Source organism: Vidua macroura, chromosome 1 (assembly GCF_024509145.1).
Source record: "Vidua macroura isolate BioBank_ID:100142 chromosome 1, ASM2450914v1, whole genome shotgun sequence".
NCBI lineage: Eukaryota > Metazoa > Chordata > Aves > Passeriformes > Viduidae > Vidua > Vidua macroura.
The window spans coordinates 52,619,927-52,635,503 of NC_071571.1; positions in this window are offsets into that span (position 1 = coordinate 52,619,927).

Consider the following 15,577-nt stretch of genomic DNA (forward strand, 5'->3'; position numbering starts at 1 on the left):
GATATGAGCCACAGCTCCTCTGTGTTCATCCTCCCTGCTTAATTCAGCATTCATTTTTTTTGGCTTACCCATTCCTCATGATTCAACACAAGTTGTCTTATTCCCAGTGCTTGCTTTCCTCACAAGCCTGGCAGCCTTTGTGACCTCCAATATATCTGGCAGCTGGCTCAGTATGCACTCATACATTATTTTACTGAAGAAGTTTAGTCTAGTCTAGTTTTGAGGGGAAGGTCAGTGGTACAGTAATTAGCTGAAATGTAACAAAATGCCTTGTGTAAATGCATCTTGCCTCTGGTTTATCTCAAGCTGGAGAGTTAAAGACCATAAGCTCAACAAAAAAGAAGCAGGCAGGGAGATTTCTGGAAGAGAGCAAATTGAGGAAATACTACAGTTTATTTGGGAAACTTGTGTAACTGCCTGAAGCACAAGAATACTTGCTTTCAAGATTTTTGTGAATGACATTTCTGCTACGGAGCCAATTTTATCTCTGCCAATTGGTCAGAAATGACCTAAGGAATCTCACAAGAGTCTCATTTTCCACTTCATTCTCTGTTTAAATAAGTTCTCAGAACCCTTGTTAGCATAGACAATATGATGTTTGCCTTTATATACCTGGGGTGGGGTGGTGGTGGTGGTGGTAGAGCTTAACTTCTCTTTATGCCACCTGTCTTATTCCTCACCAACCCACACAATCACAAAATAAACCATATTTCACATGACTTTTAACTGTCTCCAGCAACACCTCTTAATAAATTAACTTCACAATTTTCCCAAGAAGATCTGGACTACACAAACACAATCTGCTGGGTGCTCAGTTGTCATAAACTGTTCAAAAATAGCTAAGTCAGGACAAATAAAAAATGAAAAATACAACTGGAGAATATAAGTGAAATTTTCAAAGCACCCTGTGCCTATGAATATAAATTACTTTTTCTTTTAAAAAATACCACTGTGTTAGTATTTGTTTAATTCTAAAGTATTTTGTACCATTAAATTCTGTCAAATTCTCCATGCCTTTTCACTTCTGGCTTCCTCCAATGGCTACAGGTTTCCCCTAGAATTCCACCCAACATAGCAGTTTTTCTGGTTATTAAATAAATCGAGGAGATAGACTGTGACTTGGAGCAGCCACACACTGACACTGGGTTCAAGGCTGCTTGCACACTGCTTCAATCACACTTGCAGGGCAAAGGCTGCTTCTGTACTGGAGCAGGGAGAGGCAAAATGGATGATCCATGTTCTGCTGCTCCAATCCAAATTTTGAAGGGAAGGTTACACCAACTCTACCTTTTTAATACAATCTTTCTTCTTCTCCATAGGAATAAGGATAGCAAACCCAAAAAGATGCAACTGAAACCAGCAAAGCAGAAAAATTTGAAGTAGGAGGGAAAAAAATATTCCCTGGGAAATGGCATCTCGCATTAACTATAGTCATAACCTCAAAGGTAAGGAGGTAAAAAGGAAAAGACACATTTTTTTTTAGTTTCTGATTTTGTCCCATAAGAGCCAGAGTAACTTGATAGAGACACTCATCACAACTTCATCACAACCACAGCTCTCAGCTGTGGAATCATTAAATCCCAGAATTAATGCAAACATTTCCTAGGCTACATAAAATTCTGTCAAACATGATTTCCACAGCTGGATTATGCCTTCTTAGGTTAGAGCGACAGCCAAGATTAGCTGAAGTCTTTCAAAAAGGAAGCCCACCTAAAATAGCCTTTGCTTCCTTATCAGGTTTAATTTTAGTGATTTAAATCTTTGTCAACCCTAAAGAACTCTGCTACACATAGGACAAAATTGTGAGCTCCTTATCTCTACCTCAGAGGAACTCCAGGCAACAGGAAGCAGCTTCACAGCCTGTATTAATCTTTGCAGTGCAGAGGCTGCTAATTTTTTGCATGCAATAGCTCAATACCCAGACCTGTATGTAGGGGTGTGACCTTGCCTTTATACAGGAGCTCACCACTGCTAAAGAAGATAAAGTGGAAGATCAGAGCTCATTTTTCCCTGGAGTGTCAGAAGTTGACCACCTTCCAAACAGCTGAAAACTTACTATCAGTATTCACAACTACTGCCTCAGCTGTTTAACAGAGGAAGGGGGAGAAGGTTCAGGGTAATAACTGAATTTACCTGTGACATTGTGTTTCATTGGAAACCCTTTACTTTTGCTAAGAAAACGTTCACATGCTCCCCTCAACTACTGCCAGTTTAATTACACCTTCAATAATTCAGTCAGTGGTTGCTCAGTCTTCCCAGCTGAATTATTAATTAGCAGACTGGAAAACCCCACAACTGAGCATGTGAGGTGGAACACTCTAGGAATGCAGCTGCAGCTGCGCAGACACAACATCTGGGAGTGTGAGTCCTGGAGCTATTCTCCATCTGAGCCTAATCTCACATTTCCAAGCACACAGGATCTGCCTTCTTCCCTCCCTGCTTCGCTCTCTTTCTGTCTTTTTGTTTTTCTTCCTGAAGAAATGTTTGCATCATCTTTCTTGAACAAAGCTTTTTTGTGGCTTCCCCCAGTAAACTGAGTGGAAATACCAGGTCCCAAACACATTTCAAAGCAAGACATCAGAACAAAGAAATACTTGTTTCCAGGAGCTAGGGAAGAACATGAGCTATCTCAGACTGTAGTGGGGGTGAAGATAAGGGTTTTGTACAATAGCTAACAATGAACTGCTACGGTTGGAAGTGACTTCTGGAGATCATCTAGTCCAACCCCCACAATCCTTGGAAGAAAATATGGGAACAAGGTGTTCGTGCCTATGGCATGGGGGCTGGATCTAGATAATCTTTAAGGTTCCTCCCAACCCAAACCATTCTGTGATATAACAGATGGGTCATAGATGTGGTTATAGTTAAAAAAAAACTGGATAGCTTCACTGAGACAAAGGAATGTGGAAAGCAAGAGGGAGAACAGATTTGTGATTATACATGAAATGGCAGAGAGAAAGTAAAAAGGCACTTTTTAATGACATAATTAACTATCCTTTTGGCAGCTTTCTTTCATAGCTAAATTTGCATATATGCTTCCCACAGTGATCCACATTTCTAGTTATTAACTTGTGACAAGGTCATCCACTTGAAAAGAATTTCTGAACAAGGCAATGAAGTAATTAATTTCTCTGTTAGAGAACTTGTTTAGCCAATAACAGTTCTTAAAATATTAAGATTTTTTCTGCTACTTAGAAGAATATATGAATATGTGTGAATAAGTAGCAGGAAAAAACCTTACCCCTCAAGAAAAGTGATGGGCTAATTAAACAACTTCTCATACACAGATACAATAGTAAAAATTAATTAATTACAAAACATGGCTTTCTGCTGGCTTCAAGAAAAAAACAGCAGAAATTAATCTAATGGTATAGCAGCCAGATACCCTCCATGGGTATCATCCCTCCATACCCTCCAAAACTACAATGGTCACTATGGGATATAAAATCCATAACTGGTGTGGTGGTCCATAAGTAACAATCCACACTGTCTTTGCATGACCCTATGAGATTAATGTGCTTATAATACAATCTTGGCACTTATGATGAGATCTCTGCTTTCCCTATAGAGCACCAGCACTGAGTACTCTCCAGCTGTTCAACTCCCTTTCCCCTCCATACATGTTTCCATATTGCTGCTTTTCTGATAACCCCCATGGCCTCAGGACATCCTCTGTAGCTAAAACAAGATATAAAGCCATATTAGTCTCAGCATAATGAGTGATGCATCAGACCTCTTCTTCTACATGTTGCCAGTGTCTTTCAAGCTGATCAGAAATAGAAAAAAAAATGAAAACACATCTCTGGGTGAGCAAATAAAGGCTCCTTCCCAGCACGGACTCTTCATTGCTGTCAGTGTTATGTATTGCTGCCACTGGAGCTGTGCAGACACAAAGCTGTCTTTTGTGGGGGCTGAATGTCACTGCAGCACAATGTCCTTTTCTTCATAGGAAAATACAAACTGGAAAGAAGAAGTAGTCCACAAGGTACAGGGAGTCCTCCATGTTTATTGACTGTCTCAGGGACTGAATGCTGAAAGGAGTTTGCACCAAGTTGTTGATCAGTTCTGGAGCTTTGTCTCAGGATTTTGCTTTGCTGGAAAATTCCCAAGGAAGAGACAGGAATTGTGCCAGGATTTCAAACACACACACACAAAAAAAAAAAAAAGAAAAAAAAAAAGAAAAAAAAAAAAAAAAAAAAAAAAAAAGGAAGTCTGAGCATAGTGCTTTATTTCTGCCCTGCAAAATTAATTTTTTGCAAAATCCAGAGGGATTACTACAGAGCCCAGCAATTACTGGCTGGAAATACGGAATCATGCTTTTCCCCATGCACACTGCTTAGATCAACAGTTTACCAAAGGTGAAATTAGCCCTAAGGCCATACAGAAAATAGGAGGAGGATACTAGGATAATGTAAGACCTTCTTCTAAAAAGCTGCTGAACAGCTAGCATTTTCTTAAAATTTTGAATGGGGAAAATAAGTGATTAGGTTGGGAAATCACAAGACATGCCAAAGGTATGCATATTTTGGCAGGGCAGTACGCAGCAGAGACAAGTCCACCACTGCCAAATTACAAATTACAATGTAGATGTCTAAATATTCACTCACTGCAGTACGAATTGCCTCATGGATGGAGTCTGGGAAAGCAGAGCATGAAGAGGCCATGGAAGACAATAGAAAGCAGTTCTTGCAGCAGCAATAAGCCTCAAAGTTGGTGCCTCTGCTTCCTCCTGCCTCCTCAGAACCTGAGAAGGTCAGGTAGTTGTTATTATTTACCACAGCTACTCTTTTAAGACTTAAGGGAAGATGCTGAATGATGAAATTTAGATCCCTATTACTTGACAAAGGTAACTATTGATTTCACTCTTGAAGCAGGGGGCTTGTAACTCACATTTTTTCTCACAGCTTTTTCTGCTCCCTGCTCTTTTATGGAACTTGTAGTCATGATTAACAGTGAATGTGTAAGAGAAATTCTCTTAGGATACAAATATAGAATGCACAAAATCAGCCTGTCTAACAATGCTGTCTACAGCTTTAAATTCAGTGAGGAGCTTTCATCTTGCTATTTTTTTATCTCCACAGGCTGGGAAAACTCAGAGAAACATATTTAGCCCTGATCATCACTTTTTCATTTCAGCTTAATCTTCGAAAAGAACAGAATCTTGCTTGAAGTCTTAGATTCTCCTTCATATTTGTGAGACCCAAATGTAACTATAAGGTCTGTCAAAGGTTATGAAGTCTTTTTTTTTTTCCTGCTTCAAGTGAAATGTTCCTGATACAGATAGAATTCTTGAAAATCATATTAACAGAGCCAATGTCTATGCTCTTGGGAAGATACAGTCATTGCAATCAGGATTTTTATAACATCAATAAACTGAAAAGAATTAAATTACTTTTGATCAGAACTGACTATTCTCAATCGGTTGCCTGTTGAATTTGTGTCAGCCAAATCACCAAGATGATGAATATACACTCTGGTGGCTTAAAAATGAAGTACAACTCTTTGATCAGAAAGAAAAGGGAAGAAATTACTGCAAATTCTCTTTCTTCATATTTTTCAGTATGAAGTGTCTCACAGGAAAAAAGATTTCTTTGAGAAATGATCTAAACCAATTCTTTGCTCATTGGTACTGCTGATTTTGCTTATGAATGATCTCTGGATCTTATGTTCTTGGGGCTTCTCTCCCTAACAATTTCATTGCTTGTATGTATGTGTTGCCTTTTTTCTTTTCTTTTTCCTATTAGACAGATAAAGAAGGCACCTCTTTGTAGCAGATAAAGAAGGCACCTTATTTCTGGACCAAAAGAGTCTAATCTCTGGAGAAGAAGCCTTTTACTTTTAGCATTACGCTTATTTTTAGATTTATACATTAAAAATTCCTGGGGACAGATTCTGCCGTTGTTGTTCAGCTGAGTCATACTTTTATAAATAACCTGACTGCAAAGAATGGCTTTTCTTTTAGTGTAGACACTGTTTCTGCAGGTGAGAAGTGATTTGGTTGGTCCTTGGAAGCTTCCTGCAAAAATCTCACTGTTTTTCCTCCTGTTTTAAAGTGAAAGGGGAAAAAAGAATCAATAAAGGAAGCGTGATTTAGTAATAAACCAGATTTACAGTTTATCTGAAGAGCTCTGGATAAAAGCCAGGATGAGGCTGTGTCCCATCAAATGTTTTCACATATGGTATCTTTGAAGCAGTTTACTTGATGAGAACACAAACCAGGCCACATTAACAGTCACCACAAGTGATATTTGTCATTATTCCCTCACCCGTGATAGCAGAGAACACAACATGCTGATAATCTGCCAATAGCTCCAGTTCCTTCCCCTGCCACCAACTGAGGGAGCAATTTTGAGGAATTCACTTGTTCTTTTGGCACTTCAGTTTGCCACCTGTCATGCAATAATCGTGCCATTTTGCTTCCAACATAACTTGCTACTACTAAAGTGATGTATGAGGGTGTGGTATTTGCTCTGCTCCCCTTTCTGCAGGGCCATACGCACAAGCACTTTGCAGTTACTTAGTTGCATTTCTTGCAGCAGCTCCTGATGTACTCCTCCTATTACACACACAGACACTGTCTGCATACTTGCCAATGACCTTCTTGGGCTTTAACCCTTCCTCTGTTCCTTTTCCATAGTAACTCTGTGGTGATTTGCTCTGCGCTGCACAGAAATACCTGGCAAATACTCATCTGGGGCAAAAAAAATTGAAACGTGTGAGCATTCTCCCAAACTCCTAGAGGATTACATTCTTTGTTCACAAATGACCTTATCCAAAGGACTGTGGCAGACCTGGACCCTTGGGATCAAGTGATATATCATGAACCGTGTTGGAAAGGGACAGGCTTAATTTTTATTTCCTTGACTTCCATTTTAAAAATCAAAAATTTGAAAATAAAGATTTCATTGTTTCATTAATTGACTTTATAACCAACAGCTTCATGTTTTATAGCTTGCCTCTCAATCACTTGGAATTACAATTTCATTTAAAAGAAATCCTGTGGATATCAATGGCTTCTTGAAGATCAAGATATCATTTATCGTATTTAAGAGAGACAGAATTATGTAATATATCTATAATTGGACAGACGCCTGATGTTATTCAAAACATCTTAGATGCTCTACTTGATCTGACTATGACTGAGTAGGAACTGTCAAAAGTTGAATGAGTAGGAACTTCCAAACCCACTATATTTTGGACAAACCTTTCATATAGTACTGGCCTGTCAATTTTGAGCTTTAAGCTATTCAGTACAGCCCCCTGAAAACCTCTATTCTTTGTATTTAATAGTAATCCCAGATTATAAAATGAAATATATATCTTTCCAACAGCCTGTTCAAAATCCTTAGCTCCACTGAGAGAATGTCACATAATGTGCTCTAGTGCTACAGCACAATGGAAAGCAGAGCTGTAAGCCACATTGATAGACAAGCTGATGAGCTGTGTGATGGGGCTGGGAATAGAAACAGCTTTAGTATACCTTGGGAATGGATGTAAAAGCTGGCAGCCCCACAAGTAGGAGCTCATTGTCCTTCCTACACCATGACACACACTGCATTTATGGTGGCTATTCCTCTTGCACCTTGGTGAGCTGATTCCAAATTTAGGACACATAAAGTGTTATTCTACCTTACAAGGACATGTCAGAAAAGTGTATTTGGATAAATATCCCAATTTTTCAAAATTTTAGGATTAGTTTAAAAGGTAGAACATGCTAGAAAATTATAAGCTAGGGCTGGATTTCTGCTGAGTGCTTTTCCAATTCTTTGCTTCTTCATTTTCAACCCACCATCTTAGAACTAGGAAATTAGCTTTATTAAAAAAAAAACCAATTAACTCACAGGATTCAGCAGTGGCACTCCAGAGAAATCCCCGCCATATTTTTTATGTTGACAACTCCACAAACATTTTGGTTTGGGTCTTCTGCTCCAGTTTCAGTTTTCATAGATTTATTCAGCACTTTAAATACAAAATGTGTCTTATAAACTTTCTTCTAAGTATGTGTATTGTCCTCAACTAGTGAGGAAAATACAGAAACTGAAACTGAAATATAGCATGTTTGAAAGAAATCTACCAATTAGACTCAATTTACTACATTCATCAAAGGCAATCATAATTTTGAGCCATAAACACAATCTGTTCACTGCCCAGCAGTAGTTTTCCAGGTACATGCTGTGCATTAAGTATATATATACATATACATATACACATATATATATATATATATATATATATATACACTTGCATACATCCATATGCCCATGTTTCAGTACATTGGACCAAATTCTCCCTTGAATTATGCACCACCAACTTGAACAGAATCTCCTAGGAATATACATAACAGTATGCAAAAATTAGATTCATCTCTGCTGCATAGTCTACTTTCATTTAATGAGTTTTCCTTCCATTTGGCCTCATTCTTAAGTTTTTGGCAGGTTAAGAGTGAGGTAAATTATTTGGAAACATCTCATATTTATTGATCCTCCTTCACAGCATAAATTACACAATGCAGTCATGTGATGTGAAAGAAAGAATTTTGTAAATATCTTATTTAAATATTAATTCACAATTTCTAAAAGCTCAGGAACCTTTATCACTCCTGTGCTTCTAAACCATTTCAAACCTTTGATGGGGCACAAAATCTTCTATTCTGTTGTGAGCAACTAATATTTTTTTAAACACCACGCTGGCTCCTTTTCTTTCCAGTTTCTGTCTGCTGTTTACAAATAGATCCTTATGGCTCTATGAATTCAAGACAATTATACCTTTAAATTCACTGGAATGCCATCAGACCTATTATTTTTGGGACTTCTAGCTGCATAAATAAAATGTCAACTATCTGAATATATAAGCATAGAAATATATAGGCATCGTTTTCTATAGGCATAGAAAACAACATGAAAAGCCATCTGTAATTAAGGAGAAATGTTAGGTAAAACTGCAATTTCAGTACTTCACCCAGCAAAAAAACAGAAGTGCATAAATATAAACAAAAGCCAGCATATTAGTTCTCCATATTGATTGAATTAGATCTGTTTGGAACAATTAATTATAATACATTAATTTATTTTTCATAACTATTATTGTATTTTTCTTCGTATTTATGAAATTCAGTCTTTTCGCAGAAGTTCTGCTTACATAGATGAAAATTCTTCGAATCTGTTTCCTATAGCACTTGAGAGCTCCGGCTGTTGTTTCGCACCTGCCCGAAACCTGCACTGCTCTGCCACCTAGTGCTTTGAAGCAGGGAATCTAACATCAAATGCCAGCACAGGATGTTCAACAGAACAGATGTTTCTGTACAGGAACATTTTATTAACATTTTCTCACTAAATGGGCGATTAAGGAGGAACCTGGTTTATCAGCCTCTAAGGATATCATAATTGATCACTGCCAGAGAGTGCCTCTATGCCTGCAGATTTTAGTAATACACAAAATTATCTAGCAACTTGCATCTTTGTATTTTAGGATATTACATCATCTTTATGGAGCTTTCTAAAATGTAAAATAAATTATTTTTACATAAAATCCTTATAGAAGAAAAAATGTAATCAAATATCACATGCAAATCATACAAAGTTTTTAGACAAAAAAAGTCTATTTCAACTTCTAGCAGGGACACAAAGAATCAAAATGAAATTACTGGTGCATAAAATTTTTGTTTGTAAATGGATTCTATAGCACAGCATTTGCAACAAACAGCTTGCCTCTTGTTAATTTTAATTTGCATTGTTTCCAAAAGTGTGTTTCTATATTAGAACTATTGTGATTTATATTTGTATAAAATTACATTTAAACAGAGCTTATTTCAAGTAACAGACCAGGCTACACACTTTAGAGGAATTTTTATTTTTTACAATTTTATGGAAGGTAATGGAGCTTGACATTGGCAGAGTTAACACGACAAAGCTTTGAAAGTGATCTTTGCTCTTCTTTTGAAGGAAAAGTCACTCAAACAAGACTGCTCTGACTCTCACTGAAGATAATTTCTTCTATGGAAAATTAACTGGTACAACATCAATAACATATACAAATCTTCAATATTTATCAGTTGGTTCTAATTTTTTTTTTAGAGACCATGAATACCAAATTATTTTCCCCTCACACTACTCAGAAACGACTATGAAACATTGTCAAGCATCTCCACTTGTCTGGATGGCGTAAATGCAGAGCCAACATAAATTGCATGGCTATGAGATGAATCACAGAATGGCTGGGGTTGGAAGGGACCTCTGGAGATCATCTAGTTCAAACCTCCTGCTAAAGCAGGTTCACCTAGAGCAGTTTATGCATTGTTAAGATCCCTGCAGTAATCTCTTCTCAAGGCTGAACAGGCCCAGCTCCCTCAGCCTGTCCTCCAGTCCCTTAATGCTCTTTGTTGAACAAGACTGGACCCCCTGCTGACCCCTGGGGAACACTGCTAGGTACAGGCCTCCAGCTGGACTCTGTGGTGATGATCACAATGCTCTGGGATCTGCCATTCAGCCAGTTCTGACCTATGGGAATGTTGTGGAAGACTGTCAAAAGCCTTGAAGTCAAGGTAGACATTATCCACTGACCTTCCCTCATTTCCCCAGCCAGTCATTTCATCATACAAGGACGGTTGGCCAATCATGATTTCCCCTTGGTGGATCCATGTTGACTACTTGTTATAACCTTCTTTTTTTGTCTGCACACTTGGAGATGACAACCAGGCCGTTCCATCATCTTTCCAGAGACTGAGGTTAACTGGCTTGTAGATCCCTGGATCCTGTCCTCCTTCTTGTTCTTTTTGAAGTTTGACTTCTCATGTACCTCTCCATGATTTTACAAATAACCCTCAGCATTTGAGGGTGCATCCCATCAAGGCCCATGGATTTGTGGCTGTTAAGTTTGCCTTGACACCCAAAAATGCTAATCTGATACTCCTCAACATAAAATCTTTTCTCTAGACCTTTTCGCTTGGCTACAGAGTGAGAGATTCCAGAGCGCTGCCTTAGCAATAAAGACTGAAGCAAAAAGAGACCTTCCATAACTCCACCTTCTCTGGATCCTTTGTCACCAGAAGCAGTGACCCCACATTTTCCCAAATCTTCCTGTTGCTATTGATGTACTGGAGGGAGCCCCTGTTGTTGTCCTTGATATCCCTTGCCAGATTTAATTTCAAACAGATCTTAGCCTTCCAGATCTCATTCCTGTATACTCTGAAAACATTCCTATATCCCTCCCAAGTGCCCAAGAACCCTGTCCCTTTTTTCACAAGCTTCCATAAACTTCCTAGCTCTCTTTATGTTTTGCCAGAAGCTCCTTGCTCATCTACGCAGGTGTCTTGCCCCTTTGCTTGATTTCTTACCCGTAAGGATTCACTGATCTTGATCTTGGAGGAAGTGATGCTTATTCAGCTTTTTTTCCTACAGAACTGTCAAATATTATTACCTAAAAAGCAACTGAGTGCAATTGGCAAGGTGTAATTGGTCCTATATGTGGACAAATCAAAGGACCCTCGCCTCCCTCTAAAATACACTGCCCTATGGGAAAGGCATGTATGTATCTGCCTTACTGCTTGGCTAATCTCACATCTAATATGTCAGTCTCATCCCATGCAGTTCTGCCAAAAGTTAGCTTTCCACTTCACATCGTGCTGGACACCTTTTATTGGCTTCACTTCTGAACAGGCAAAAATAGACACAATTGGACTAAATTCTTTGTGGACAAAACAAAAGGACTTACATTGTTTCCTTGGATACTGTCAACTGAATGGCATCAATTTGCAATTATCAGCTTTCATTATGCCCTTATTTTATGGAGGAAATGTACTATCTCCACTAACATCTGTTATTGCCAGTTATGTTTCAAAGCATGGGATCCAGAGCAAGGAAAGCAAAAGTGAAATATTCCACCATACACCAGCCCACTCCTTAAGCAGGCATAAGGAGCTTAGCCAACTACAAATGAAGGCTATTGTGGAAAGTGTGGTCCTGTGTCCTCCACTTTCATATTCTTACAGTCTGCCACTTTTCTGACCATGACAGAAGATCCCTATGGGAAGATCCCCACCAAAAAAAAAACCAAAAAACATTATGTAGAAAGCCAGGGAACAGTTCTCAGTCAGTACAGCTCCCTGAACCAGGAAGCAAAGGAGCACATACACTCAAGTGCCAAGGGAATAGAGGGATAACCCAGACACAGGTAGTTCTCTGCTCAAGGGAGCAGTCCCTTTGGTGGCAGAGAAAAACAATGAAAGGAATAGGAGAGTCCACATTATCAACAAGTGACTCAAGGGTTGGTGTCATCAGCAGAATTTTGGGTTCTTTGATCATGGGGCAACTTTTACAGCACTTGGCCTGCTGGAACTGGGTGGGCTCCATCTATTTGTTAGGGGCAGAAGGATTTTAGCTCATGAACTGGTGGAAGTCATTGAGAGGGTTTTAAACTAGGTTTGAAGGGGGGAGAAAATGCAGCTGGGCTGTCTGGAAGCAGGTGCAAGGGTGGTAAGCCTGAGTTAGGGGTGAAATCAGAAGCCCAGCCATAGTGTATGTACACCAATGCACACAGTATGGGTAACAAACAAGAGGAGTTGGAGGCTATGGTGCAGCAGCAAAGCTATGATGTAGTTGCCATCATGGAAATGTGGTGGGACAACTCACATAGCTGGAGCGCTACACTGGATGGCTACAAGCTCTTCAGAAGAGATAGGAAAGGGAGAAGAGGTGAAGGGGTGGCCCTTTATATTAGGGAGGCTTTTGATGTTATAGATATTGAAACTCATGACAATGAAGTGGAATGCCTATGGGTAAGAATTAAGGGGAAGTCCAACAAGGCTGATATCCTACTGGGAGTCTGCTATTGTCCACCCAACCAGGAAGAAGAGATGGACAACTTATTCTATAAGCAGCTGGAGAATGTTTCAGGATCACCAGTCCTTGTTCCTATAGGTGACCTCAATTTACCAGACATCTGCTGGGAACTTAATACAGCAGAAAAGAGGCAGTCCAGGAAGTTCCTAGAGGGTGTGGAGGACAACTTTTGGTCACAGCTGGTGAGTGAGCCCACCAGGAGAGGGACTATGCTATTTGCCTGTTGTTTGCAAATAGAGATGGGCTGGTGGGAGATGTGGTGGTTGGAGGCCGCCTGGGGCAGAGTGATCATGAAAATAAAAATTCCTCGATATTTGGTGAAATCAGGAGGAACATCAATAAGAATTTTACACTGGACTTTCAGAGGACAGACTTTGGCCTATTTAGGAGACTTAATCAGAGAGTTCCTTGGGAAGCTGCCCTTAAAAACAAAGGAGTTCAGGAAAGGGGGGTGTGCATCAAAACAGAGACCTTGAGGGCACAGGAACAGATTGTCTGTGTATGCTGAAAGATGAGTCAATGAGGCAAATGTCCAGCCTGGACGGGCACTGAAGTTCTTGAAGAAACTTAGGAATAAAAGGAGGATGTATCATCTTTGGAAGGAGGGTCCAATCTCTCAGGAAGTATTTAAGGGGGTTGCTAGAGCATGTAGGAAAAAAATTAGAGATGCCAAAGCTCAGTTTGAACTTAAAATGGCGACTTCTGTAAAGGATAATAAAAAATGCTTTTACAAATATATTAACAGCAAAAGGAAATGCAAAACCAACCTTTGGTCGCTACTGGATGCGGGAGGGAACTTAGAAACTGCAGATGAGGAGAAGGCAGAAATGCTTAATGCCTTCTTTGCCTCAGTTTGTTGCAATAAGGTAGAAAAATGATAAAAGAAAGGCCTCATAAAATCAGGCCTGCTCTGTTAAAGGGATAGCTGGCCTTGTCAAGCTAACACTTTGCAAGTTCCCATGTGAAAGCAATCCTGGTGTGAGCAGTTCGTTAACCTAATAATCTATTCCTGGGTGAAAAAAAAACTAATACGTGCATAAACATTAAATCTATCGTATGAGAACCAGTGAAGAAAATATGCAAGCAATTGAAGAGTAGAGAAATTTGATGAACAAGATAAAAATACCTTTTACTAACCAATAAAGTAATTAGCAAGAAAGCTACTAACCAAGTGGAGTCACACATGAGGTCTGTAAAACTGTATAAAAATGAGTTACGTGAATAAAGAATGGGCTTTTTCCACCATTAAGAAAATGAAGTCTTGTGTGATTTATTCTGATGTCAGTCTTTAGAGGGAAGACGACTTGTCCCCAAGACAACAGTCCTCCTGGGTTGGCAGATGGTGTCAGGGAGCAGAATGGTCCCCCTGTTGTCCAAGAGGAGGCAGTCAAAGAACTGCTGAGCCACTTGGATATTCATAAATCTCTGGGACCAGATGGGATCCATCCCAGGGTGACGAGAGAACTGGCAGATGAGCTTGCGAAGCCACTCTCCATCATTTACCAACAGTCCTGGCTCACTGGCGAGGATCCAGATGACTGGAAGCTGCCAATGTGACGCCCATTCACAAAAAAAGGTGGGAAGGAAGATCCTAGTAATTATCGACTGGTCAGCCTGACCTCAGTACCTGGCAAGATAATGGAGCAATTTATACTGAATGTCATCATGCAGCATCTACAGGATGGCCAGGGTACCAGACCCAGCCAGCATGGGTTTAGGAGGGGTAGGTCATGTTTGCCCAACCTGGTCTCCTTTTATCATCAAGTGACCCGTCTGGTAGATACAGGAAAGGCTGTGGATGTTGTCTATTTGGACTTCAGCAAGGCCTTTGACACTGTCTCTCACAGCGTACTGCTGTAAAAGCTGGCAGCCCACGGCTTGGACAGGAGCACTCTTTGCTGGGTTAGGAACTGGCTGGATGGCCGGGCCCAGAGAGTCGTGGTGAATGGTGCTGCATGCAGCTGGCAGCCAGTCACCAGTGGTGTCCCTCAGGGGCCAGTTCTGTTCAATATTTTTATTGATGACATGGATGAGGGGATTGAGTCTTTCATTACTAAATTTGCAGATGACACTAAGCTGGGAGCATGTGTCGATCTGATGGAGGGTAGGAGGGCTCTGCAGAGAGACCTGGAATGGTTGGATGGATGGGCAGAGTCTAACAGGATGAAGTTTAATAAATCCAAGTGCCAAGTCCTGCATTTTGGCCCCTGCAAATAACCCCCTGCAGCATTATAGGCTGGGGAAGGTGTGGCTGGACAGTGCCCAGGCAGAAAGGGACCTGGGGGTACTAGTCAACAGCCAGCTGAGCATGAGCCAGCAGTGTGCCCTGGTGGCCAAGAAGGCCAATGGCATCCTGGCCGGTGTCAGGAATGGTGTGGCTCCCAGCAGGAGCAGGGAGGTCATTCTCCCCCTGTACTTGGCACTGGTGAGGCCACACCTTGACTGCTGTGTCCAGTTCTGGGTCCCTCAGTTTAGGAAGGACATTGAGATGCTTGAGCGTGTCCAGAGGAAGGCAATGAGGCTGGTGAGGGGCTTGGAACACAAACCCTGTGAGAAACGACTGAGGAACCTGAGGTTGTTTAGTCTGGAGAAAAGAAGATTTGGGGGTGACCTTATCACTCTCTACAACTTTGTGAAAGGTGCGGTGGGGGTTGATCTCAGCAACTGACAGAATGAGAGGACACAGTCTCAAGCTGCGCCAAGGGAAATATACATCGGATATTATTAAGTTTTTTACTGAA